Source organism: Miniopterus schreibersii, assembly GCF_964146895.1.
Source record: "Miniopterus schreibersii genome assembly, chromosome: 16".
Lineage (NCBI taxonomy): Eukaryota > Metazoa > Chordata > Mammalia > Chiroptera > Miniopteridae > Miniopterus > Miniopterus schreibersii.
The window spans coordinates 10,418,213-10,440,611 of record NC_138116.1 but is presented as its reverse complement, the minus strand read 5'-3'; the positions used below and the strand labels follow the sequence as shown (position 1 = coordinate 10,440,611).

Genomic DNA, 22,399 nt, shown 5'->3' with positions numbered 1-22,399 from the left:
ACTGACGCCGTCACATTCCCTCCGCGCTGGGGCTGGTGGGGTCGCGCGCCGGCTATGAGGGGCTAGGCGGGCTGGCGCAGCGGAGCGAGAGGACATGAGCGAGGATCTGTTTGCACTGTGTAGTGATGCCTGCAGGCTAATGCCCACGTTGCCACACTGTACCAGGGCTAACGTGCGCTGAATCGGGTAGGAAGCTCCTTGACCAGTGAAGCGCTTCCTGCCGCCCTTTGTCCTAGCAGCCTGTCTCCGTACACTGCAGCACGCCTGGGCACTAGCCCCAGCGCCGGGCTCCGCAGCCGCCAGGGTAAAAAAAAAAAAAAAAGGAAAAAGCGCACGTCGTCATTGCGCAGGCGCAGGCCAGGGCCCGCGCCGGGCCAGCCCGGGAAGAAGCCGGGAGCGAGAGGGGAAGTGATAGCCCACCAGCGCCGGGCCCGCTGGGAACTGTAGTTTTAGTTAAAGAAGCACGCGTCTTGTTTTGGGTGTCATGGCTTGGCAGATCCGCCAAAACAGGCAAACGGCATTACACAATGAGTATTTATGCTTCCTGTCGCCACCAAAAGGAAGTTCCCTGCTATGCTAAAAGTTTAACAAAGAACTCCGTAGCGAAACCCAAATCTCACAACAAAAAGCAAACTTCCCACCTTCATACAGTATTTTATTCATTTCCCAAAATAGGGTCTTAAAATAATGGAATCTTTTCCAGATTAAAAAAAAAAAAAAAAAAAATCAGTAATATAATGCAAAGTGGGACATTTACACAAATATACAAGTTATAGTCCATCATCCTTTAAAACAAGAAAAAGTTGCCAAAAGATGAATTAAGTGCTTCAAGACAAAAAAAAAAAAAAGAATCCTAGGATTCATCAAAATATTACTTTAAATGACTGATTAAATAAAAAATGTTTCCAACAATTTAATCATCCAATTCAGCAGGTGAGAAGGGACATATTCTACTACCAAAAATGAAGCTGAGAAATGCTCATACTGTTTTGTGGCTTACCAGAACCAATATCCGGCAGTATGCCTCACTTCTAGTCAAAAAAACCCACAGCTTTAGTCTTCCCACAGTTACACTAACTCACCAGCTTCTACAGCATATTTCCATGTGCACCTATATTTCCATGTGTATACTCTTAAAATCACTCAATCATAGTGGTTTTCAAATATCAAAAGCAACCAGCTAAGAAAGAGTCAAATTACACAAAGAATAAACTAATATATGTATACATATTTGTATACACACCCAAAAGAGATCCTAATCTTGGCCTTTTAATGTATAATCCTGGGGAAGAATATTTAGTTGATTAAAAAATGTACACAAACATATCTCCACATAATGGTAATTCCACAAAGTACAGCATAAGGGTGTTAAACATACAATTCCAGGACCAATAGATGGCGAACGAGAGCCCTAATCTGAGGCTTCTGAAATCTAAATGAGCAGAATGAAAAACACCAAATAAGGCAAAGCCCTTTGCAGTGTATACTTTAATATCATGTTCAAAGACACCCTCCACAAAATAACCTTACTACTGCTTCTTCAACCTTTAAAACTCAACTGCCAGATTTAATTAGGCCCCCAAATAGCCAGTATGAAATATGTTTTTCAATGGACTAGGGAAAAGATGGAAATGCTCATTTCAAAACATGCATTTTAGGGGAAAATAAATTCCTACTTTCTCTTTCTCTCATTGCTTAGCTCAAGAATCAGGAGTTCACAGTGTTTATGGCACTTAGATCAGTCAAACTATTTTACACTCATCTCAAATCAGATGTCTTTCTGCTTAGGCACCAATTGTTACAAATAAGGACATTCAACAGTAAGCCAGTACAGACACAAAAATCTTAGAGATAGAAATATGTTTGCTAAAAATTGCCCCCAGAAACACAGTGGATGTCAAGACTGATTAAAAACACACACATACTACTGCTCACTTTTCAAATCACTGTTGGAACAGACACTGTAGCTGACTCTCCAATACCCACTCTATCCTAATGGATTAATTTTAACCCATTCTCTTTGCCAATGATTGGTTGGGAATGGGCATTGGTTCGGAACCCAATCCTGGCCAATGAGAAATGAGTGGAAGCCTTCCAAAAGATCTCCAAGAGAGAACTATGATAAAAGCTTCTTCAATCCTAAATCCTAAAGATAAGGAAGAAACACTCCCTCTTTCTCAGTGCTAAACATGACACCTCAAACCACTAGTTAACTTACAGTAAGCCTGAAGATGCCACCAACATCGAAAGGTGGCAGAGTGGACAAGAACCTTGGTTCTTGGTGACAGTTATTAAGCCTTTGTATCAAACAATCCTGCTATCTGCAAGACTTCTGGACTTCCAGCCACATAAGAACAATATAACAACCAACATTTATTTTATATAACATTTATTCATTCCTCAGAAAAGCCCTTCCTTCCTATACACAACTCTATACCCATCCATGTCTTTATCTGTGTTCTTTCTGCCAAGAAAAAGAGGACCATCCCTCCTCACCATCATTCTTTGTTCATTCCTCTCCCCAAATCCACCTCCAACTTATTTTTCCTTCAAGATATGTTTCACCATACAACCATTGTCATTTCCTCACTTCACTTAACAATAATGTAACTGGTACTACATTACCCTGCTCTTGATTAAATGCTCTCTCTAATTCCTCTGAGGTTTTTTTCATTTATCATTCTCACCCTCCTTCTGAAGCTGGTCTGGAAGTCCTTAAAGGCAAGAACTATGGATATTCCAATTTCAGATTTATTACTCTCATCTATACAATAAACATATTCCAAAAAGGCATTCTAACTTCCCCACCATATATCTTCTAACAAGCCAGAAAGAAATTCCTAAGCAGAATATTCTATGACATACTCAGTACTTTGCGCGTCCAAACTAATCTCACAAGGACAAGGGATTCTTTTGTTTTGCACTTTTAAAAAAAGTAATTATTATAGTAACTCAGGGGAAAGTCCTAAAGCCTAAACCATTTAGTTTCAAAAGGACAGGGACCCCTGTTTTTGTTATTTACCACTGTATCCCAGAGACCTAGTCCATAACCTTGCAAAAGGAGGTACTTCATAAGAATTTGCTGAAAAAATGAAAAGAGGTGTACTGTAGTAATTAAGAGTAAGGGATAGCCCTAGATTTTATTGTGCCTCCATCACTTACCAACTGTGTTACTTTGAGCAAAGTAGTTAACTTATAAGCCTCAGTTTTTACTCTGTAAAAAGGGTATAGTAGTGCCTACTTCATAAGTTTAGCTATTATTATCATCGTAATTAACAAATGAAGCTAGCCCTGGCTAGGTGGCTCAGATGGTTGGAGCATCGCCCCATACACCAAAAGGTTGCACGTTTGATTCCTGGTCAGGGGACATACCTAGGTTGTGGGTTCAATCCCTGAGCATGTACGGGAAGCAACCAACCCATGTTTCTCTCTCACATTGATGTCTCTCTCTCTCTCTAAAAAATTAACACAAAACATATCCTCAGGTGAAGATAAATAAATAAATAAAATGAATGAATGAAGGTATTTTCCAAAGTTTAATAACTGAAAGGTTAAAATAAACTATATAAGTAAAGGTCAGCAACATCTTCCCTAATTCAAACTTCAAATCCCACTCTAGACTCCAGCCAACAATGTGTGCATTCATAAAGTCAGATAACACTATATATAAAAATGCTTTGAGTCTCCTAAAAACATTCCAGTTCTGAAAAGGATTATTTACAATCATAACTCTAAAGCCACATAAGAAAAGTTAAAATCCATTTATTCAAAAAAATTCAGTGACCACCTATTAAGCTCATGACCAGATATCATGGAAATGAACACATCCATCTATTTAAGACAATATTAAACTTTATATCATGAAAGAAACATCTTTAAACTGAAATTGATGCATGCTCTTTTGTTAATATTTAACCAGCTAAATATTAAATAGCCAGAATAAACTGAATCAAAGCTAAGAAATTTAAATCAAAGAATTTTGGGTGTACAAGGAATATGAAGGGCCATGTAGTTCAATCTCCAGATTTCATTACTGAGGAAAATGAGGCCAAAGAGGACAGTCAGGAAACTGCCCAAAGCCTCGAAGCTGAAGCACGTGCTGGCAGCAGGGTGCAGTCTCCGATGCTCTTTCCAACTGCACCGCCTGCCTTCCTGAGTTACAGCCTCCCAGCAGAAACATGTGACTCACTTGGCAAACAGGAAGCACCTGTTTAATACCTTGATAAAGGTATTAAACCCAAACTGTACTACCTATTTCACGGTTTCGCATGTATCAAGATTTAGCCAAATATAAGTAAGAGAAAGCCCTCGCACTGATTACAGTAACTATAAAGCTCAGAAATCAAGATTTTCTTTTTCACTAAATGGAGGTTTAAACTGATTCAAAACATATATTCTTACGTACTCAGTTCAGTAGCAACAGACTTTCAGTAAGATTAAACAATTTACATCATCTGAAAAACTTCTGTAAATGGCAAAGTATTATAAGAATGCATGACAACAAAAGCTGAGCTCATGTATTACTAGCAGACCTGTACTGTAAGAAATGTTAAAGGAAGTCCTTCAGGCTGAAGGAGAACTGCATTCACAAAGGCTCAAACAGCATCGTAGACGTTTGTGGGTAAATGTAAGAGTTTTGGTTTCCTAATTTCAAAATTCCTTAAAAGTAATTGTGCAAAAGTGTTGTTTATAATATATGCAGAAATAAAATATATAAAAGTAGGGGGGGAAAAGAATGCATGGCATTCTTTAGTTTCAATCCCACCTAACTAGATGATTTTCTTCCTCTTACTACAGATACAGACCAGAATTTACATAAAGGTAATATCTTACTATCTCTCCATAAAAGGGATCCAATAACTCAAGGAGAAAAACTAATCTTAGGCAGCCTCATGATTTAACTGTGTTAGTTATGAGAACAATAACTAAAGTTAAGGTTAACCTTGAAAGCACTCCTAAATCTAGTAATTATTTTGGGATAATTCAGAAGATAGCATTAAAATTCAACTGAATACAAGTATATCACTTAAACAAGTCAGGTTCTCTCAGGCTATCAGCTATGTTAAGATCCAACATCCAAGACTGATGGTTTTCTCCTCTGTAGTCCCAGATTTCAAAGTAGCTACACAAGCACTGACTTCTAATGCATGCAGTTTAGCAAGTACTTTATATGAATATTTTAAGTTTCTCAAGGAGTTAAACAAAGTAAAGAAAAACTACAGTGCCTATTTAGGTAGACTTTATTTTGAAAGCTTTGAACTATAGTATAGAACATTTTTAAATTCTCAATCAGAATTAAGCAAAAAAGTTAACTGACCAAACATAAAAGGAGTGCTTTAATATAATGATTTTGCAGATAAGGCAATGTCAAATGAAGCAGTCTGCCCAGGACATAAACACTGTACCAGATAATAAACTTGAGTGTCAGAATTTGCCCAAAATTTACCAAGAAAACTACCTGGCTTCTTTTCTAAATGAAATGTAAAGGTAAACTTGCAGAAGAACTTTAAGACAGCTATGAGCAACCAAGTTGTGGAGGGCCTCATAAAGAGTCAGGAGAGAAATGTTCAAAGAGAAACGAAGGCAACAGGTTCATAAGGCAAAAGGCATTTTAAAAAAAATTTTTTTAAGTCAGTTGCTGAGTCCAAAGTTAAGATGCAGCTTCTAAAATCTTGTTCTGATCCTGGCCAGTGAGGCTCAGTTGGCTGGGAGTCATCCCGTGCACCAAAGGTTACTGGTTTGATTCCCGTCACGGTACATGCCCGGGTTGGCGGCTCGATCCCCAATAGGGAGCATGCAGGAGGCAGGCGATCAATGACTCTCTCTCTCATCATAGATGTTTCTCTCTCTCTCTTTCCCTCCCCTTTCCTTTCAATAAAAATATATTTAAAAATATATAAATAAACTCTTGCCCTAATAGCAAAGCAAACCTACGAATTTTGGAGCAAACATGCCTGTTCCCTCCAATGGAAAGGCACACCATTCCTGGAAAGGAATATTACATTTTAATCCACTAATCCCTGGATTCTTGAATTGGGTTCTCACGTACACTCTGGAACATACAGCTATGGACCAGGGAGTAACTGAAGCCATTCGATAAATAGGAGAGACCTTGCTGAAGTGTCAATTTAAAGATGATAGTAAAATCAGGTACACTTTTGTTAGAATAAACACAAATATATTACAAAGCAAATGCAAAATTCTCATTTTTTCAAGATCAACAAAGAGTCTTCAGAGAAATGTCCTTTTTGTGACAAGTTCTCTGGAAAACCCCAGACCCTGAAAGTACTTTAAAGGAAAAGCTGGAGAAACACTGTTTTAGATCATTTATAGATAAATATGCATGCCAAAAAAACCCTGCTGAACATAGTCCCTTTATACAGATAATGAAACCTGAAGAAATCTAATGTAAAAATTGTCGTGGGTACAATATTATAAATGAGACCACAAGGGACTGAGAACATGATGGAATTCAGGAAATGCTAAAGTCCCTGTCTTATCTCTGTCACTCATTTACTAGGAAATCATATATAATTTTCTTAACAGCAATCTTTTTTCACTTCTGAATGAGAATGACAAAAATAATGGAACACAATATTCAGTACTTTCAGCTGGATTCCAGATTAATTCCCACAATCAAATTTAGATGCAAATCAACTATTTCAACTAGCAGAACAAAAAGTAATAAAATAGCTAGATGAAATTTTATCTTCTCTAGTATAAAGAAGAAAAAAATCTTTCTATGGGGGGGGACTACTCAGTTCCCAGAATATCTATGGTGGCAAGATCATATTATTACTTGATACCAAAACCAAACAAAGATATCACAAGAAAACTAGAGACAAATATGCCTTATGGATATAGATGTAAAACTCAACAAAACATTAGCAAATGAATCCAGCAACATATAAAAAAGGATGTACACCTTTAATAAGTGGTTAATCCTAGGAATTCAAGGTTGGTTTAATATCTGAATGTCAATTAATGTATGACATATTAATAAAGGGTAAAAACTACATAATCATCTCAATACAAACAAGCATTTGACAAAATCCAACATCCTTCTATGGCAAAAACACACAGCAAACAAGGAACTACAGGAAACTTCCTCAACCTGATACAAGGTATGTATGAAAAATTCACAGCTAACATCGTATTTAATGGAGAAAGACTGAATACTTTTCTCCCTAAGAACAGGAACAAAACAAGAATGTCTGCTCTCACCACTTCTATTCAACACTGTACTGGTGATTCTAGCCAGAGCAATAAGGCAAGAAAAAGAAACAAAAAGCAAAGGAAAAAGTAAAACTACCTCTATTTGTACAAGACATCTTGTATATAGAAAATTCTAAAGGACCTATAAATAAATTATTAGAGCTAATAAAAAAAGTCCATCAATGTTATAGGATACAAGATCACTATACAAATATCAATTGTATTTCAATACACTAACAATGAGCAATATGAAAAAGGTTTTTTTAATTCGATTTACAATAACATCAAAAAGAATAATATATGTAGAAATAAGCTTAACAAAAAAGTATAAAGTTGATACTCTGAAACTACAAAAATTGTCAAAAGAGGTTAAGGAAGTCCTAATTAAAAAGAAAGACATCCCATATTCATGGATTGGAAGGTGTAACTAAAATGGGAACACTCCCTAAATTGATCTACAAATTCAATTCAATCCCAGAATACCCAAAACAATCTTGAAGAACAAAGTTGGAGGGCTCATACTTCTGAGTTCAAAACCTAATTCAAAGCTACAAAAATCAAGACACTATAGTACTGGCATAAGGATACACATGTAGGTTAATGGAATATAGTTGAAAGTCGAGAAATAAACTGTTACATTTATAGTCAACTGAATTTTGACAAGATTGCAAAACAATTCAATGGGTGGGGAGAGGAATATTCTTTCAAGCAAATGGTGCTGGGACAGCTGGATAGTCACATGCAGTAGAATGAAGTTGGACCCCTATCTCTCACCATACACAAAAATTAATTCAAAATGGATCACAGACCTAAATGTATGACCTAAAACCATAAAATTCCTATAAGAGAACAAAAGTAAATCTTCATTATCTCGGGTTAGGCAACATTTTTTAGCTATGGCACCAAGAGCACAAGTGATAAGAAAAACACAGGTAGATTAGATGTCATCAAAATTATAAAATTTAATGCATTAAAGGACCCCATCAAGAAAGTGAAAACATAACCCACAAAGTGGGGAAAAATATTTGAAAATCATATTTGATGAAGAATTTGTATCCAGAATATCTAAATAACTCTTACAACTCAATAATAAGACAATCCAGTTAAAAAATGGGCAAAGAATTTGACAGAAATAGAGATTTCTCCAAAGATATACAAATAAACAAAAGATATCATCATTATTAGTCATCAGGAAAATGAATTCAAAACCACAATGAGATACCACTTCATACCAACACTAGCATGGCCATGGATATAATCAAAATGATAGACAATCACAGGTGTTAGCAAGAATGAGGAAAAATGAGAACCCTCATATATCGCTGGTGGGAATGTAAAATGGTGTACCTGCTTTGGAAAACAGTTTGGTGGTTTCTAAAATAGTTAAACAGCATTACAAAAAAAACCCTAGGAGTTCTACTCCTAGGTATATACCCAAGAGAACTGAAAAGAGGTATCCAGCCCTCTTTTCAATTGATTACAGGTTCAATACCTAGGTTGTGGGTTCAATCCCCAGTTGAGGTGTATATAGGAAGCAACCAATTGATGTCTCTTTCTCACATCAATGTTTGTTTCTCTCACCCCTTCCTCCTTTTCTAAAATCAATTTTTTTTAAAAAAAGTATTAAAAAAAAAGTGTCCAAAAACTTGCACAAGAATGGTTACAGCAACATTATTCATAATATCCAAAAAATGGAAACAACCCAAATGTCCACCAATTGATTAATGGATAAACAAAAATGGGGCATATCCATACAATGGAATATTACTTGGCATAAAAAGGAATGAAGTACTGATATACACGCTACAATACAGATGAACCTTGAAAACATGCTAAGTGAAAGACGCCAGTCATGAAGGAGCACATATTGTATGATTCCATTTATATGAAATGTCCAACATAGGTAAATCACAGAGACAGAAAGTAGGTTAGTGGTTGCCAGAAGCTAGGGGACAAAAGGGAATAAGGAGTGACTGCTGATACAAGGTTTCTTTTTGGGTGTTAAAAATGTTCTAAAATTAGATTGTGGTGATGAATGTACAACTCTGTTAATACACTAAAAAAACTGTATATTTTAAACCGGGTAGGCCAGTCGGTGTGGCTCAGTGGTTGAGCATCAACCCATGCACCAAGAGGTCATTCAGTTCCCAGTCAGGGCACTTGCCCGGGATGTGGGCTTGATCCCTGGCAGGGGTTGTACAGGAGGTAACTGATTGATATTTCTCTCTCACTGATGTTTCTATATCCCTCTCCCTCCCTCTCTCTCAAAAATCAATAGAAACATGTTTTTAAAAATAGGCAAATTTTATGATATATGAGATGTATCTCAATAAAGCTGTAAAAAAAAAGAATTCAAAATAACATAATTTCTAAACAATTTCACTTTGCCAAAAAAAAGTTGAACCACTTGTGAAAATGTCAGAAGGCATGCCATAATTCTGTCATTTACTTCCCTTTGAGAGATTACCTCAAAGCGCTAATTTGCCTTTATGTTACACTTGCAAACTCATTGCCAGCAGTATAAGTAAGAAAAGATTGATATTTACCGCAGTTAAAAAAAAATTTAATAAAAATCTGTTCATATAGCCCTGGCCCATTTTGCTCAGTGGTTAGACCGTCAACCCACAGACCAAAGGGTCTCAGGTTCGATTCCCAGTCAAGGGCACGTACCTAGGTTGCAGGTTCAATCCCCAGCAGGTCAGGGCGTGTATGAGAGGCAACCAATCAATGTGTCTCTCTCAGGGAAATGCTTCTCTCTCTCTCCCTCTCCTCCCTCCCTTCGACTCTCTCCAAAAATCAATGGAAAAAATATCCTTGGGAAGGATAAAAAAACAAACTGTTCATTTAAAAAAATAAAAAATAGGACTGGTGATACCTCAAAACATAGGCGTAAAAAATGTAATTATACATTGGAAATATCTGGCACATCATACATGTTCACAAAAATGAAATTTTATAGCATTTAATAAATTTCTATAAAGAAAAAAAATTTTTTAACTTAAAAGATTAGGTTTCCATCAAACTCAAGTTACTCTACTTCATGAGAATGAAATGAGGAAGACCCAACATGTCATTGATACAATCAGTCATCTATAGAAATGATACACACTAGGACATCAGTAAGTGAAGAGTTTAAAAAACACAAAATCCTATTGCTGGAAGGGTTATTTTCAGTGATATAGGATTGGAATGTATTATTATTTTAAAAGCTTCAACAGGAGATCATGGTCCGGGCACATGCCCTGGTTGCAGGCTCAATGCCCCGTGGGGGGTATGCAGGAGGCAGTGGATCAATGACTCTCTCAGCACTGATGTTTCTCTCTCTCTCTCTCCCTTCCTCTCTCTGAAATCAATAAAGACATATTGGGGAAAAATAAATAAATAAAAGCTTCAACAAAAGCAATAATATTATACTTTCCCTGAAGAATATTATAACAGATATAAAATTTTAAATAACACAATAAACACTTTCTCAAAAAAAAAAAAAATTAGAACCTATTAAGACATACACATATAACAGAACTTGGTTCTAAATTATAATCAGAAACTGACATATATGACCCACCAGTAATAGGCATAAAAAACACATAAACAACATTCCATAAGTCAGGAAAAACTAAAAATGTGTTATATGGTTACACAATTTTGGGAAAGAAAATCTACACTTTAGATAAAATTAAGATTATGTTTAAAAAGTAAATGAGTAATACAAAGTCTAGAGATGGACTTTAAAATACTCCATGTAAGAAATCAAAAAAGTCAGGTGCTCAACCATACGTTTTGAATTGCTAAGTAGTGGGGGGGGGGGGCAGCCAGGAGAGGAGGAAAACAACTTTTCTCAAAACAGGTAACAAAACTAAGGAAAAGTAATAAAAGACCATAAAGCATAGTTGATCAGAAGCATTAAGACCTATGTAGGGAAAACAATTAAAACATTGCTAGAGAATGCAAAGCCACCAAGCAGTTGCTTAAATATATAAAAAGCCAGATGCTCCCGGTTTCAGCACAGAAAACAAAACAAAAGCCAGGTGCCAAATAATGACTGCATGAGTCACTTGAGAAGTAGAGTATAAACAGTGATAGAAGCAAGATAGCTGATAGGCCTAACTTTAATTTGCTTGAATACTTATTGAGGAAGACAGGAAGAAGAAAAACCTATTTCTAAATTATTCTTTAAAGTATACAAATCAGGAACAGTGAGTCAAATTCATCATTCAACAAACAAGATGCTTCCAAACTAACATATTAGATGTTAGGTAGTTACCGAGTCCCAAAGCATCCTCTGCATTTTAAAAGAATTTAAGTATAACATTATAAAACTGCAGGGAAGAACCTATTGGCTGTTATATGAGGGGAGTGACCTCCTATAAGCCCTTGGAGGACAGAAGCCAGATCTGTGTCCTTTATCAGCATTTACCCAGCTCCTTGCTTTACTCCTGGCACTCAACAAATACTGCTTAACAAAATGAACAAAAACATGCCATCAGTATAACTCCCACCTATGCAAAAGAAGGGCTCTAGCTGTGAGCTACAAACCAGCCAAACTGGCCAATCTCTTGTAGAGGATGGGATCAGAAGACACAGCAGCATGAACGATCTCCTGAGGAAAAGACAACAAGGCTTCGAAAAGAGGAAATCCCACCACACCAGTCTACCCAAATTCTCTGAGTTTGAGAAAGTATGTGAATATAATTTATGTAAGCCTTTATAAAAGTCTTGATAAGATTCTAAATAAAAGACTATAAAAAACCTGAGTGACCGCAAAATTGAAAATATTTACCATAGATGGGGCACGATTTAGACATAGAAAATTAATGGGTGGATACATAGACATTTCCTCAAATAAAGAAATATAAGCAGAAGATTGATCTGAGGTAATGTTCTGGAAATGCTATATTTAACGATTTCATAAATTACATGAGAGAGATACTGAGAAGTCCCCATTTTGCTGGTGGAATGATGAGCTTCCTGATAGTGAAAAATAAGAGAAATGAGGTGAAAAGGATTTTTAAGTGTATCTAATGAGAAACATTTGCAAAAACTAGGACTTTTTTTCAGCTTAGAGAACACTTTGGCAAGCATGAAAGCAGTCTAAATAGCTCAAGGGCTGTTGAGCAAAAGAGAAACTAGAGTAGTTGCTCTAGGCAGTTCCTGTATAGACAAATTAGGCCCAAAGTGGAAATTGCAGAGGGACACATTTCAACTCAACAGAAAGTCAAGTCTTCTAACCACCATACCTAACTAAAAGGTAATTCTTACCCTATATTACTTCGAAGACCCACTGAGATACAAGAGGCTAAAATACTGCAGGCAGGGAAGTGGCAGGTATTACAGCATAGACAAATGAAAAGTAAGGCATTTAAAAAAAAAATCTAAGTTGTATCTAAAGGATTCATAGCTTCCAGTCAAAAAAGAATTTTTGAATAATTATAGAATGTTCACTAAAGACAATGTGATGTTCTATGTAAAATAGGGGTGGGGGATTGCAAATTCTACTGGCAACAACAAGGAAAAGACTGTATTTCTTCTTTGTGAACTCTGATCATTTTCTTTGTCAGTAAAGCTTTTCTTTCTTTGGGCTGTGACAAACTTTTTGAAAACCAGTAAAGACGTAGTCACATATTAGTGACTTTAGCTCCCCCTGCTGGCCAAAAACTTGCTACCATGATTAAGACCTACATTTAAAAAAACAGTAGGCTACAATTACAAGCTTGTCCATTTTCTGGGCTGTTGCTACAAACACAATTTATACACAATGATAAAAGATAAAATGTTATGTGTATAAACTCATACTTAACAGATCTGTGATGCAGAAAGTGAGAGGGGACACCTGATCACTAATGTATAAAAACTAATTTCACAAGGAATTCTAAAATACTGCAGTATTCTACCGAATACTTGCCGAATGAATTACCTGGTTGGAACATCACAAGTCTAAATAATATCCACTTTCCTATACTTTATTCTAACTAACGTGAAAACATTCTAACTACCATATGACACTGGGTTGTCAGCAAACAGGTCTCACTAAGAAAACAAAAACACCTATGCCCTTCATTATTCAGTGGAAAATTATTAAAATACAAACAAAGACCTCTTTGCCTTATTCCAAAGCTACAAAGCTGCTCACACTGAACAGACTGGATCCTATAGTTCCAAAGGGTAAAGCTAGGATTGGTGAATGGATGTAACAAATTCAGCTTTTCCACTGATACCCCCCTAAAGATATACTCCACAGACTGGGCAATGTAGTCCTCAGACTACATTAAACACACATTTACTAAGTGCCATCACACAGCAAGCATCATGATGACAAAAGACAAGACACAGCCCTTACTCTCGAAAAACTTAGACTAGCTAGCCTGTGAGAGAAGCAAGCAGGCAATCACTGTACACGAGAAGTGCTAGGAATGTACACACACTTAAAGGCCATGCCAGGGTACATAGGAAGCTGTGTCAGCTACAGTTGTTTTTACTGTTGTTATCATCACTGTTACTTTCTGCTACAGGGCGGAGGCCATTCTAAACAGAGACAATTGCTTGTGTGAAGGCCCAGAGACCAGGAGCAACAAGGTGCACAGAAGGAACTTCAAGCAATTCAGCATTGCTGAGCGCAGAGTGCTCACGCAGCAGTAGAGATGACCTGGCAGGACCCAGGTGTTTGGCAAAAGCATTTGACATTTACTTTGAAAGCCAGGTAAGCCATGGGGGAAGAGGCACATAATCATATGATGAGATCTACATTTTACAAGGACAGCAACTTGGAAGGCAGTCTAGGAGAATGATCAGAAGGTTACTGAAGGTCATGCAGGCCAAAGGTGACAAAGGTGTGAACTCAGAGGGAGAAGTGGAGGTGACTAGGGAAACATTTCAAGCTAGGATCTCAAGAACATGGTGACTAAAATGCCATAAGTAGGAATGAAGTGACTGGATGGGTGATGGTACCACCCACTGGGACATGAAGATAGGAAGTGGTTGAACTTGGGGAAGTAGGTGATTAAGTCACTTTAAAATGAACAAAGGACATCCAAGCAGAGATGTCCAGGAGGCAGCTGTGTGTATGTGATTGGAGCTGAAAAAAACACATTTGCAAATCATCAGTATATGGATGGCGAGACACAAACGTGTCTAAGATGTCCCCCAGGAACTGGACAGGGTAGGGAGAAAGAGCCAAAGTAAGGCAAACACTGGTGTGAAAGAGAAAAAAGTCTGCAAAGAAAACTGAGAAAGAGAAGCCTGGCTCCAGATTCCATGTTCCATCTCACTCTTCCACAACGCCTCTCAGAAATGAAGACAAGAGGCCAGGAGGGACCACCACCACCAGAACCAAAGGGAATGGTCCATAGTGTCAGAAATACAAGGAGGCCCCAGAAGATAAGAACATAAAGGGATCCTCTGAATTTGGGTAACAGGGATGAATCTATAAGGACAGTTTCAGTGGAACACATGGGTAGAAGCTAGACGGGGACAAGGGGACAAGGTTTAAGGGTTTTGTATTCTTTAAAAGTGAAAAACACTAGAGTGTTCTGATAAGAGGTTGAAAACTGGCTGGGAAGAGACAACTGTCTGTCAGAGGTGAAGGCCTGGCGAAGGGGTTGGAATGGGGAGGAAGGGGTCAAAGGGGATATCTGTAATACTTTCAACAATAAAGATACATTTTATAAATAAAATAAATAAACAAACAAACAAAAACAGAACAGAAAGGTCAGCAGCAGCCAGATCATCGGGAGTCTATATTCTATGTTTAAAAGTTTGAATTTTATCCTAAACACAAACAGGAGGGGAACAGAAGCAGAGGGCTGACCAAATCAGTCAGACCAGAGCAATACCCTTAAGGCCTTGCTATTTCTGGGGTAACCCATACTGCCTACCCCAATGTCAATTTGAAGTGAAATGTTCAAAGATAACCATGCCGAGCTTTTCAAATATGGCATCTGATTAAGATGTCTCTTTATTCACACAGGGAAGGGGGTGTTAATTCCACTTTACTGGTATCCTTACGGCCCAACCCCCTAGAGACAGATAGATACCTAACCCTAATTCTTACAGATTAAGGAAATCCCAAGGTTCCATCAATTTCTACAAAGGATGAGACACAGAGAGCAAGATGTAACCTTACCCTAATTTTTCAAATCAGAATTTTACTGATACCAAAAAGAAAAAGAGAGTAATCTTACCTTCTAAAGTTTTAATTTTATATAAATCTAGTTTCAATGATAACAAAAATCTATACATAATTAAACATAAGTGCATGAGAAACCTAAAGAAATACTCTTCTTCTTTAAACCATGTTACCAATTTGAACCAAAATTTTCATTTTCTTTGTATAGGTGCTGAGGGTCTGCCACTCACGATAAATGATACATCTATGGGGCTGACAAAGCTACTGGATGTTGTTATGGGTTAAATTGTGCCCCCCCCCCTAAAAAAAGTTAGTTTGGACTCTTACCTCTAGTACCTCAGAATGTAACCTTAGCTGGAGATTATGTCTTTACAGAGGTAATAAAGTTAAAATGAAGTCATTAGGGTGGGCCCTGATCCAATATGACTGTTGTCCTTTTAAAAAGAATTTTTTAACACAAAGACACACACACACAGGAAGAACTCTATATAATATGCTGTAAGGAACTACCATAAGCTAGACGAGAGGCCTGGAATAGATCCTACCCTAGCACCTTCAAGAGGGATGCAGCATGCCCCCTGCCCTTACACTTCGGCCTCCAGATCTGAAGGACAATAGATCTCTGTTGTTTAAGCCACTCAGTTTGTGGCACTTTGTTACAGTAGCCCTAGTAAACAGGTGTCATGAAGAAAACTAGCAGCTACTGTTTACTGAGCACAAACCAAGTGTTATTCTAAGCACTTGGCATCAAGAAACTCATTTAGTCCTTACAAAGTTTACTCTAGGATCTAGGTACTATAATTAGACCCTTTTTACAGATGAGGAAACACCAAGGCTCTAAGAGGTTAAGGAACTTGCCCCAAATCAGCCAGAGCCACCACTCTTATCACTAGGCTATAAGGAACTATTATTAATAGTAGTTCACTAAGCCAGGCACTAGGTCCTTTACCAATATAATATACACAACAACCTCTGAAATAAATGTTAATATCAAAGGAGGGCCCTATCAGAGAGATTAAGAAATTGCCCAATATCTCACAACCAAGAACCATGACAGTGTATCTAATTGCCAACTTGAAGGAATAAACGTAAAAATATTCTTATATTAAAACTTTAAGAGCAAGTGAAATTTTTAAATGTCTGACCTTATAATTCAATACTAGAAATACACATCTATAAATTCAAAATTCTTCAAGATCCCAGGAGAACATGTGCATGTATCCCTTCAGCCATTGGTCAAGGGCTGTTTGTGCTCAGCTGTGGCGCCTTACTGTTTCTTTGACTTCCAGACACAGGAGAAGAAAAGATGTAAGGATTGAGATACTGGGTTTTTTAAATTTTGTATTTAATTTCCTGACTTTGATACAAACAAAAAAGTATTAAAAAACATAATACAGTGAAATGTCTCCTTCCCACAATGCGTCCTCTGCCTGTGCAGTCCCTAGACTTAATAGGTAACCAGTGTCACCATTTTCTTGTTTATTCTGCTAAAGTTTTTTTTATGCATACACAACAAACCAATACAAATTTCCTTCTCTCCATTTCTTTCTTCAAAACACACATCACACACACACTGTTCCGCATCTTGCTTTTATCACCTAACTGTATATCTTGGAGACCTTTCCATATCATACTGAATTATATTTTAATTGTCCTTTTGTTTGTCAAGAATACTTTTTGCTTGCTTTCATCATAATTCAGCCTAGCACACAGAACAGCCAGCAGTCCCTAAGAGCCATGTGAGACAACTGATGGGCGCACCGTATCACACATCAGACTGTCTATTCTCTCCACCTCAGCTTCACTTTGCTCTTTTCTCCAACTCATCCAATTCTCCTCCTCCCCCTTGTTCCTCTCCCATCTCACCCATAGCCTAATCCTGACAACTGGACCTAGAAACAGCAAACACCACTGATACTGCTTAGTCATGGCTACCAAAAAAAAAAAAGCTGGAGACCACTGATGTAGATAGAAAGCAGTAAATCATTTCCATGGGAACTTCCCATTAACAAGAGTGCCTTCAATGGAGGAGTTTCTGTTTGGAGTTATTTTTCCTTTGTTACTTAGGTTTCCTTTGGTCCTTTGGTTTATGAAAAGGGTGAATATTGGCACTACTTTCTAGAAGCACGGAAACAAGCACATACTCAGGCCTAACATTTAAGTAATGCCTGATTAAGAACTAGAGTTCATTCTGAAAAAAGATAATCAGAAACAAAGCCTAGAAACTACAGAATATGAACACTTTGGCTCCAAAGTATACATTTTGATTAGACTACCTTTTTTTAAAAAACTACATATATGTTTTTTAAAATATGTTTTTATTGATTTGAGAGAGAGAGGAAGGGAGAGGGATAGAGAGAGAGAGAAACATCGACGGAAGATAGCCATCAGCTGCCTCCTGCACACCCCTGTTGGGGATCGAGCCCGCAACCAGGGCACGTGCCCTGACCAGGAATTGCACCAGGGACCTCTTGGTTCACGGGTCAACGCTCAACCACTGAGCCACACTGGCAGGGCTACCTCTCTTTTTTTTACTTAAAAAATAAATAGCTGTAACCTGAAAAGACATCTTAGGAACATTCTAAGGATATTTACAACTAGAGAAAGGGAAAGAGTTCTCTTTCCCTTTCATTTTCCATCCGGCAAGTTCAATGCTCTTCCCCACAAAAAGTGCTTGTTTTTCCTGCCCAGATCAAACAGTGTAACTTTTAAGTTTTTTTTTTTTTTAAGTAATAAAAGGAGGAAGAAAATGTTAGCAAGTAAAAAATTTGTTTAGATTTAGAAGAGGTTTTCCACTAGCAGGGAACATAAAATTAAGGCAGCCACATAACTGCATTCATAAGCAGTTAACAGGCGGACACTCGTAAGGCACAGAGCTCTGACTTCCATTCTGTGTCCCTGCCAAGCCCAAGGGCTCTAGTACAACTTCAGGGGTTACTGTGAGACTACAGCTAACCCCTGAAAATATGAGTTTAAACTGTGCAGTGTTTTTTCCCACAAATACAATTTTCCTTATGATTTTCCTAATAAATTTTTTGTCTGACTTACTTTATTGTAAATATTCCGTACATAACATACAAAATATTTTAATCAACTTTGTTATCAGTAATATTGTCAACAGCAGGCTATGAGTAGTTAAGTTTTGGAGGAGTCAAAAGTTATTTGCTATTTTCAACTGGCCAGCAAAGGGGGGGGCAGCACCCTTAACCCCCAAGGATGTTAAAGGGTCAACTAACTGTATAACACCCCAGGTTCTGCGATTTAGAGGTAAAATCTTAAACAGCATAAATACCTTAAAAAGCAGGCCTCTGTAGCTAATACATTAGTTAAAACCAAGGTGACTATAAATAAAACCCAATACACTGATCCCAATATTCTTGGATTTCTAGGGAACCAATACTTGCTGACAGCTCCTTGCCTGCTTCCTAAAGATAACAAAGGCCACTAGGTCCTGGTGCCAAATACTCAGTGCCAAAGAGAAATATTCTTGTACAAAGTCCTCCAATTCCTAAGGGTTCAGAATCTGGTTGGGTTCACCATGCAACCATTCCAATTCTACAGGGAGAATGGCTGGAAAAACTGTTGCTCTGACTTCCTTTACACTAATATAAGGACTCATTATCCCACAATAGCAGCTGGAACATAAATGAAGATGAGAACTCAGTCTACATTTACCTAAAGATTTCCAATAGTCCAAATATTTAGTTTACACAGATTGCATTATTCTCTGATTTATTCAATGTATTAATTTGGAATTCTGCAGGGCAGATGACCACACAACAAACGATCTAACTACACTAATATCTAGATCCAAAGGAAGGCAATCTGTACCACCTGGCGAAGCTGGTGGAGGGTTTCCATCACTCCTTGTCTTTCCCTCTCCACCTTTCCTCCCACTTTCCTCCCTACATATGTCTTAAGCTTTGCCCCTCTGCTTAGTCTCAATGGAGTGTTCTTTGGCCCTCTATGTACAAGAGACTGAAAGGAGCCAAGAGACTAGAGAAAAACCATATCAATGAGTGCTTTTTCATCTAAAGATCTGTCCACACTGCCCAAAAGCGGTTTATCCTGTGAGATGAAATTTGGCACAAAGCGCTACCTGTTGAGAAAAATAACGTAAATTCCCATGCAAAGGACTACAAAACAGCAGGACTCTCTAACAGAGCTGTACACATCAACCAACAGGTCTTAGAATGTCCTAATATCCTATATGAAGTTTCAGAGTAAACAAATAGTTAATGACACATCTTTTGTAACACATGAATCAGCTACAGATTTGCAAGAGTGGGACACGCCCTAGTACCTATGACTCTAAAGTACTTCTTTGAAAGTGGACCTGGATGTCTGAATTGCCAATCCATCCTATGCAGATAGGAACAGAATTTTACAACTATGTGGGCTGTCATAATTTAAAGTTAAAAATATTAACACATATATATAACACATATATATAATGCAAGTTAATTTGAGAACTTCATTAATATCTTAACTCCAACAATCAAGAAACGTAGCAACACAAAGTAAGGAATAACCAATCAGTCCTAGGAAGCAAGCATGATAGTTTTTGAGGGGAAAGGCATGGTTAAAGAAGGTTAAAGAATTGCAAATTTGAGAATTAAAATATTCTCAATTCTTTTTTTTTTTTAGCAAGAGAAAATAACCAAATTTAATACATACACATGTACGGGAACCCCACATACATGAGGGAGTCAGACACCCCACAAGTAGGAGAGATGCAAGAATATTCTCAAGTCTAAAAAATAAATGAGCCTTTAATTTTAAAATAACACATCTTACCTTAAGAGGCATCCAAATAGCATTCATAGTGTCAGGAATAGTTCAGACAATACTCAAAAATGAGCACGAAGGGAGTCTCAGTAATCCCTCAGTCACCAAGTATGAGCAGGTAGGAAAATTTTTTATTTCAAGAAGGTATCTGAAAGAGAAGACTTTGATTTAGACTAAAAAAAAGATCAAGAATAAGCAAAGAGATTAAGCTCTCTGGACAGAGACGTTAAGTACTGTTACCTCATCACCCTAAAAAGAAGTACAACACAGTCCTCTTTGGAAAAGGGCAACTGTGGGCATGTGTATATCCATATATACGTAGAAATAAACTACATAAAGGTGAATTAAACATGTAATATATATTTTAGATAATATAAAATTGCTTAATAAGTAGTTAGAAAATGAAAATCCCAGATAGAAAAATAATTAACCATCCAGGGTACTTCATAAACACTACTGGAAAGTGATTTGTTAACTGACCATCTAAAATAGACCCTTTACACCTTTACACATTTACTTTTATTTAATGAAAACCTCTCTGATCACTCTCACTGTCCTAAATTTTATTAAGTTTAAGTTTCAGAACCCGTTCTACTTAAAAAATTTATTCTTGACTGAAGTGCTACAAGCAAATAAAAGACCGTTCTTTCGGAGAGATCTTTAAAAGCAAACCAAACAACTTAATTTTGAGGACCCGGAGGGAGGCCAGTGTGCCTGGAGGCAGGAAGATGGATTACATGACCTCTCTCGTAGAATCCTTGTTCAAGTCCTAGGCCTAAATGAAAATTCCAGCTTAACCAGTTACTGCTTTGCTTAAAATGGAGGCTTGCCCGAGTAGGGACAAAAATAACAGCACCCACCTCTGTAAAACAAATTTCGAAAAAATCAAAGACTACCATACTCTCATTTTTTAAAGAAAAATTAAAAATAAAATCCTCTAGTGTAGATGTGTTCCTGCTATGCATTTGTCACTTTGGCTTGGAAGACTTGGCATCACTTTCTTTAACGCTCACCGGGTTTTTGAGGGGACCGGGGGGGGGGGGGGGGGGGGCGGGGGGGGTTGGGGGAGGTAGTTTGACTCTTGACCCAAGTCTCTGGCGGACTCAGGTGCCCCTCCAGGATCCCCACCGCAAAAGGCACGGGGAGAAGAGAAAGAAGGGGACAGCCCGAGTTCCCACCCCTCCCCCCACCTGGGACCCGGGTCCCAAACCTCTCCGCCTCACCTTCCCGCAGTGGGGTGACTCCTCCTGCCCCATCCCCATTGTTAGACAGGGGGCGAGCGGGGAAGTGGGCTCCGGGCAGGGGCGCCGGCGGCCGTTGCCCCCGCTCGCCCGCGGAGGGGCGGCCCGCGGGATGCAGCTTCCCTTCCTCTCCGCGTCGGTCCGTCCCACCTCGGCTCGGCCTTGCGCCCCGGGCTCTGCTCAGCGCCCCCGGCCCCAGGCCCGGCCCCGGCCCGCCCCCGGGCACCAGGCCCCCGACCCTTCGGCGGGCTGCCCGCGGCCCAGGCCCGTGAGCGGGAGCGGGGCGGGGGTCCCTATGCCCCACACACGCGTCCCCGCTCCCCCAGCCCAGCCGCTTCCAGGGCCCTCGGCGGCGCCCGCTCCCCGGGCCCTCCGACCCCCCGCCTCCCGGCCGCGCCGCCTCCTCGGACTCCCGCGGACGGAACCGCGTCCCCTTCCCCACCATCACCCCTACCGACTCGCGCACCCACCCCCCGGGGCACCAGTGCCAACGGCGGCTCCCCGGGCCCCGGACCTACCTGCACGGCTCAACCAAGCCTAGAAGTGGGGGCGGGGAATCTTCCGCCCTCCTCTGTCTCTCATTGGCCCTCCCGGGGCACATCGTGAGTGGCATTGGCTGACGGCCGATGTCCGTCAGAGTGGTGGGGCGGGACAGCAGGGGGAGAGGGATGCTGGTGCCCCGGCGTCTCTGTCTCTGTGTATCTCGCTGTCTCTGCCTGGGCTTCTGGAAACGAGAGACATTTGGACGGGAGGACTGAAAGGAGGCCGGAGGTGGGAAGGACAGAAATAGGCACCCTGACAGAGCTTCCCACCCGTCGGCCACTCCGAACCCTGCACCCAAGTCCCCTTTAGGTCTCTTCTCCATCACCCCCAACCCTGGCCCCTCACCCTTATAGGTTCTTCATCCAGGAAGCGACGTGATGAAAACTCGAGGCCGGAAGGCCATAGGGGAGATTTTATATATGTATATAAAATATACACATACAAATGCTTCTACATAAAGTCAGCCCGATATGAGGTCAGAGAGCCTGGA

At 39.1% G+C, this 22,399-nt stretch overlaps 1 protein-coding gene across 2 annotated transcripts in view; it reads right to left on the bottom strand.

Moving 5' to 3' along the window:
• KANSL1 (KAT8 regulatory NSL complex subunit 1) overlaps positions 1-21,944 on the bottom strand; it is a 137,292-nt gene extending 115,348 nt beyond the window's left edge. Inside the window, exons 1-2 of one of the 2 annotated variants that reach the window (XM_081162821.1) lie at positions 21,885-21,944; positions 20,135-20,273 (exon numbers count right to left, since the gene is read on the bottom strand). The gene's annotated coding sequence lies outside the window, so the exon portion shown is untranslated. The remainder of the gene's footprint in view (positions 1-20,134; positions 20,274-21,884) is intronic. The other variant, XM_081162819.1, reaches the window with a different exon arrangement.
• Between the last annotated feature and the right edge of the window lie 455 nt (positions 21,945-22,399).